The sequence below is a fragment of the Amia ocellicauda genome, chromosome 13 (genome assembly GCF_036373705.1).
Source record: "Amia ocellicauda isolate fAmiCal2 chromosome 13, fAmiCal2.hap1, whole genome shotgun sequence".
Taxonomy (NCBI): Eukaryota; Metazoa; Chordata; class Actinopteri; order Amiiformes; family Amiidae; genus Amia; species Amia ocellicauda.
This window is the reverse complement of record NC_089862.1, coordinates 26899598-26906258: the sequence shown is the minus strand read 5'-3', so window position 1 is coordinate 26906258 and position 6661 is coordinate 26899598.

Genomic DNA, 6661 nt, shown 5'->3' with positions numbered 1-6661 from the left:
GAACTGGTTTACATCAAAGTGGCAGTCTTGGGAGGATGGCACAGATAATGGGCCAAATAGCTTGGAATCCCTGCTGTGAGATGTCTGGGGAAGGGGGCCTGTAGGTAATAAAAATTCTTTGAAATGGACGAGAGCCGAAATCCCGACACAGAGCTACGAACCTGGGTCAACCGGCATTTCCAAAAGATGGCATGGATTGACATCAGTCATAAATCAAGCCCCCCTCCAATAGGACACTGGGGGCTGAAACCGAAATCCAATCTTACAAACTCAAGAACCAATCATCTATTGATCTGACAGGAGTATAAAGGGTAGCGCATGGTCTCTCTCTCTCTCTCTCTCTCTCTCTCTCTCTCTCACCTGAACTCTCTCTCACCTGAACCAGTAACCCTCTGCCACAGCTCAACCTACAGCTCTGTTGCCAGAACCGAAATGGAACCAACTTAGTCTTTGCCGGCAACAGAAGGGTTAAACTGGGAGAAGGAGATTGAGCTGTACGAAGAATTATTTTAAAGGACTTTAATAAGGAACTTTACAAACTGCGCATGCCCACCTATACCCACCTGATCAGTGGAGTTTTACAGCTGGACAATTGATTAAGTCGACTGCAATACGAAAGTGTCAGTCATTTAAATAGCTATTGAGTCTTAAGAAACTTGACCCTTGGAAACGAACAGGGCCCTGCTTTCCTCAAAGACTTTGTCTTCAAGTAAATACGGTGGAAACCCTGCTTGCAAAGAAGATTTTTTGCACAACCTTGGAGCCTTCAAACCAGTGGAAAATCTGTTTGGAAAAGACTCTGTTTCGTGAAACCCCAACTTCCAGGTGCATCGACTGAGTGGAAGTTCTTGGACAAAGCCGAACCGGACTGCCTTTGTTCCCAACCACACGGACCTCGTGCCGTGTGCTGTTATCTGAGCCTGAAGACAGAGAGGCCTCTCTGCGACGAAGTTCAGATAAGTTTAACAGTTTGGAGTTTATCATTCATGACATTTGAGAAATCAAATAGAAATGTTAATCTGTGATTCATAACTCTAGAATGTGTAATATCATTTAGTTTTGCTTAAATATAAATGTGTGTTGCATTAAACTGTTTTGTTGACAATTTTAGAAATAAAACCTGTCAACGCCGAGAAATATCTTCTCATTCCTGTTAAACTGTTTAGTCTGAAATTAACACACGTTAATAGATATTAGATTATTTGTGGCCCTGCCTATCCTTAATCATTGAATAAAGGGAAGGGAAATTGTGGTAACAAGTAATGATAGGATCATTCTCGGCACCTAAACATAAATGAGACTGAAATATATATAACGAGAAGTTACCTGACATAAATACTAACCTGCGTAGTTATTTGATGTCCGTCTAACAATACTAATGAGAGACTCACCTTTGTCTTACTAACCGGTATTGTAGTCAATGTGTTTATAACTTTTTTTTGTTTAACGATTTATGTTATCATATGCAATCCCATGGTTTTGATTTGGTCACGGAAGTGATTTGTCTTTGATTTGTTGATCTAGAGTTGAATTTTAATTAGTTTTTCCCTTTTGTATAATTAGTGTAGTGCTACATTTAGTCTTTGTTTTTAATACATTTGACAATTTATATCTTTGGAATTGGTGTCTGTGTCCAATTATTACAGAAATTTAGTTCTATAAGATTCCAGGATTCGTGATAAGGTGATACTATAAATTCACTTCTTTAATTGAAATGTATAAGTGTACCTTACACTACAGTACTTACGTTATATCTCTTTTTGCTCTCTGATCAAGGCTGGGTTGACACATATTGATTAACTGATTCACATCTGACACTATATAATAAGTAATTTTTAATCTGTCTTTATATAACGATCGATGTCACCCAAGGGCCTCCTTCTGGATGCATAATGTCCTTCTTGTATTATACTGACCAACACTCTACTCTCAACAGGGCCAACACAAAAGCAAAATGAAGCTTTCCATCTGATCCCTTAAGGTAATTATATTACTGTACTCTTTATATAATTATTGGATTTAGTTATGATTTATTGCATAAGAGTAAGAGTGCTGAACAGCCTAGGAAATTAGACTGCTGTATTACAGGTACAGTCTGAACAGATGTGTCTTGATTAATTGCCAGAAGGTGGTCAGGGACTGTGCTGTCCTGACCTCAGTGGGAAGGCCGTTCCACCACTTAGGGGCAAGGGTTGAAAAAGAAGGGCTCTGGAGGAAGGGGAGTGGACAGGATGTACAGTGAGTCTTCTGGTGTTGGAAGACCAGAGCAGTCTGGAGTGAGTGTAAGATGTGATGAGAGTCTGCAGGTAGCTAGGGACTCACTGGTCTAGGCAATGGTAGGCAAGAAACAAAGCCTTGAGCTGGATAAGAGCCGAGATCAGGAGCAAGTGTTGGGAGCGGAGTAGTGGAATAGCATGTGCGAAATTAGGCATAGAGAACAACAGACAAGCAGTCGAGTCGATGCAGCAGGCAGGTAGCAGATGCAGGCAGGCCAGCCAGGAGGGAGTTGCAGTAATCCAGGCAGGAGAGAACTGGGGTCTGGATGAGCAGCTGAGTTAAGTAGTTGGTGGTGAAGGGAGGATTCTGTGTATGTTGCTCAGGAAGAATCAGCAAGTGCGTGTCAGAGTGGAGATATGCTGCAATTAGGACAGAGCGGGGTCAAGGGTAATTCTGAAGTTCAGATTTGGAGGGGTTAAGCTTGAGATGATTTGAGTTCATCCAGGAGGAGATAGCAGAGAGAAAGGAAGATATTTAAGAGTGGATACGAGGGTCAGAAGAGGCAAAGAGAAGATCTGGGCATACTGTGCATAGATGTGGTAGGAGAACCCATGGGATGCGATGGGGGCCCTCGAGAGTGGGTTTAAAGAGAGAACAGGAGAGGGTCCAGGACAGATCCTTGGGGCACACCTGTTAAGAGGGGTTGCAGTGTGGATAAGGACCACTCCATGTCACCTTGTAGGTGCTTTAATTTGATGTGCTAGTTCATAATATATCTAAAATACCAACATATTTTATGATATTTAGTGTATGCTAGGTATAATTTGAAAGAGTTCCTTTATTTTACAAAACTGTATGAATAATAATTAGCATTGTGAGATTCAATCTGTGTATTTGTTCAGGACCAGCTAGCTTCTGAAGAATATTTGAAAATAAATGAGAATTCACATTTAATTTAAAAGGAGAGCACAGCAACATAAGAATATTTGAATTAACTCTATACAAAATATTTTATATTATGATTTTCCTGTCAAGTCAGAAGCCTTCTGTACTCTGTTGAGTTTATACCAACTGTCAAGTTTAAAAACGAAAGTCACATTGCACTTCTACATGGACATGCTATACATTTTAAATAGTATTATTCTTGGGTAACAAAATACGTTTACAGATCCACATGCAGACTCTCCAGAGGCCTCTCTTTGAGAAATGACTTCTGTAGTGCTAATGCATAAAATTAATAAGTGCAACAAGAACATTCTTAACAACATGCAACGCTGCTATAGAATATTTAAAATATAGAAAATAGTGTGGGTTTAGAGTAGCTGAACTAAAGCTTGTCAATCATTTAAAAAATGACTAAGAGAAGAGAATTTAGAAGTTAAAGTCTTAATTTTAAATTGACAGCCAAAAAATAAAAAACAATAAAATAATAATTAAAAAAAGCTAAAAGCACCTTTTCCAGCAATGCATTCCAAGTGCCTTTCAGGAAACAAAAATAAACCAAAATATTGAAGAGAACAACTTGTGTGATCCTACTGGGACTACAAATACAATAGCAGCAAAACAACAGAAACAATGTGGATTCTTTCAAACTTAAAGAAAGAATTGCATATAACCCTTGCTCTGCCTTACACAATCCTAGATTTTGAAAGCATCTGAAAATATATTTAATTTCCATTTTCATTGAAGAGAAGGCAGCTAAAACTGAATAGCTTAATTAATTGTATGTCTTTAATGTTTAATTTCCTTTGGAATGTTTTTAGTTGTGTTAACTCAATCAAATTAATTTGACTTTTTTATTTTGCCTTGACATTAAAGGAATAAGTCAGAAGGCCAAATGTTTCAGCAGCTTTTCTTACAAGGTTAGATTTTAAGCTAATCGTTTGTTAGGCATCGGCAATGTGGGGTATCCAAGCAGAAAATGAGTAGATGCCTTCTTTATTGTTTATGATTAATCTACATGCATATGTTTTAGGTGTAACAATAGGTAACTTTGGTATATGATTTATGGGACTCATTTTAGGTGTATGAATGGGCAATGGTCAATGGCAATGGATACCTAATTATACGTTTGGTATAATTTGTATCATTCCGTTAACATTTATGTTAATCTAGAGACATGCAAAAGTGAAAATACATTTGAAATATGAAACAATAGATTTCGGAACCATTGATGATACATATGACTAAGTTTATCAAAATTGCCAGTGCTTTTTCACATTTTTAAATTGGTCTTTATTCAGTTTAACAAAAGCTTTATCTATGCTTTTTATCATGTAGGGCTTTTTACCTGTCATGACTACAGTTTTGCTCCTAACAGCAGTCCTGCTACTCCCAACTGCTCTCTGAGTTATTCGTGTTTACAGATCAAAATACAGAAAATCAGCACCATTAATCTAAAACTAATTTAGACAGTATTTCTATAAGATCTCTAACAGTAGATATATTATTTGTACTTAGCAAGCATAACCTTCAAAGATATACTAGAGCACACAAAATAATCAACCACAGTTAACATAGTTTAGTGAATGGGAAAATACAACTTATTATAGCAAGTGATTTAGCTGGAAACTATCCAGAGGCTGAAATGTATTTAATATCTACTGAAACATGTAGACTTTATTGATATATTTTTTTAATTACTTGGCATTCAGCCCTCAAATGTAATGTCCAGTCTGACAAAAAAGTTCACATCACATAAAAAATCAGCTTAGAGCCTTGGCCTTTTCCCTAATGTGATTTAATGCATGTTATCTCAAAGAGGAAAAAGACTTGTGTTAGTATTAAATTATGGACATTAACTAGTTCTTGTTATTAAGCTACTATTTGTATGCTGCTGAATCATTAATTTAATTAATCATTAATATGAGTGGACAGTAGACTAGTAATAATACAAAGTGTAATATTTTAGAATATGACATTTATGCCCTGATTAATATGCAAAATCAGATGTTATTTTGTCATTTCTTGAAAGCTAATTATAGATATCATGTTCACTGGATTGGCTTTGTGGCATATAAATGATAAACACAGAGCTGCCAGATTTTCCTTCAGGGGAACATGAACTGCACTAGTTATAATCTTCAAACATATTTTTCAGTAATCTTAAACTAAAAGGTAACTACTCGTATTAGGAGTAATGCATAACAATAGGAACTGTTTAACTGAATGTATCAGTATGTATTGTTATACACTATTTAAGTCTAAATTGAAAGCTATTCCTACACATGCTCCCTAGTGGAACAGATCCATTCTGGGTGGACCATAATTGAATAATGATTAGTAACTAATTGCTAAGTGTTTTGTTACCTGGATAACTGACCTGAAGTGTCATAATGTTATACAGAGTTCCGATGGGTGAGCAAAGAGCATTTTATTGAGATAATTTCCTTAAGGAATATAAAAATTGACCTAACATTGAGGGGATGCTGTTTTCAGATCCAGTTAATGTATGCTTATGATTTTTATTTTATTTTAAAGGAAACTGAAATAATATGTTTAACTTGATATTTTGTCACTATTTGTGTATGTTTAAAATTATCCCTTTATTTGAATGAACTGTTCTGATTTGTTATACAATACGTAATCAGCTAATCATGTATCTGTATCACAGAGCAGACAAAGTACTCTAAACCAAACAAATGTTAGAAGATGGATGAATATCTTGCATCTGGGAATGGCAACAAAGCTAAAGTAGAAGACCTTAATGTTTAATCTGCCAAGAACCACTTAATGTATGTGCTGGTACAGGATTTTTCCAAGAAATAAAACAAAGCAGGGTTGTGATATTATGGATAGAACACAAGTGACATCTCCATCCAGTAGGTGTTGCCCTACACTAATCAAATATAAGCCTAATGGGTGGTGTTGTGCAGTGATGTTTGTTGTATTATTGTTTTAGGGAGAGACAGATTTGCTCACAGCAAGGCAACTGTCATCACAATCATGTTTTTCATTACAGTCTGAACTCAATAAAAAATGTGTCTGCAAACAACTTTCACCAGCCCTATCCTTCAAGCCATGATTTGCCAATTCTGTCTCAATTCCTGTTTATTGTTTGCAGGTCCAACAAAGTTAAAGATATCATGTTACCTACACACAACTCCTGTTATATATTGAGTTTTGAACACTTACAAATGTCTAGTTAGCAAGTAGTAAATAGTTTTTCCCCCATTAACTACTTAATGTAGTATTTACTTATAATCACCATATTTCTCAGGTTTCACCCACTGATTGATTTGAAAGATAAATTCCATAAGGTCCATCTCTCCAGAACTGGCTTGGTCATTAGATATTTTGTAACCATTACAACAGCCCCTTGTCCTTGACTTCCACAAGAGCATTCAGTTTTCATTCCAGCAGGTCTCATTTGCTTAACTGATCCATTTATAGGCTTATTTAGTAATTTAAAAAAGTGATCTTTAAAACACTGAAAGACACCTAT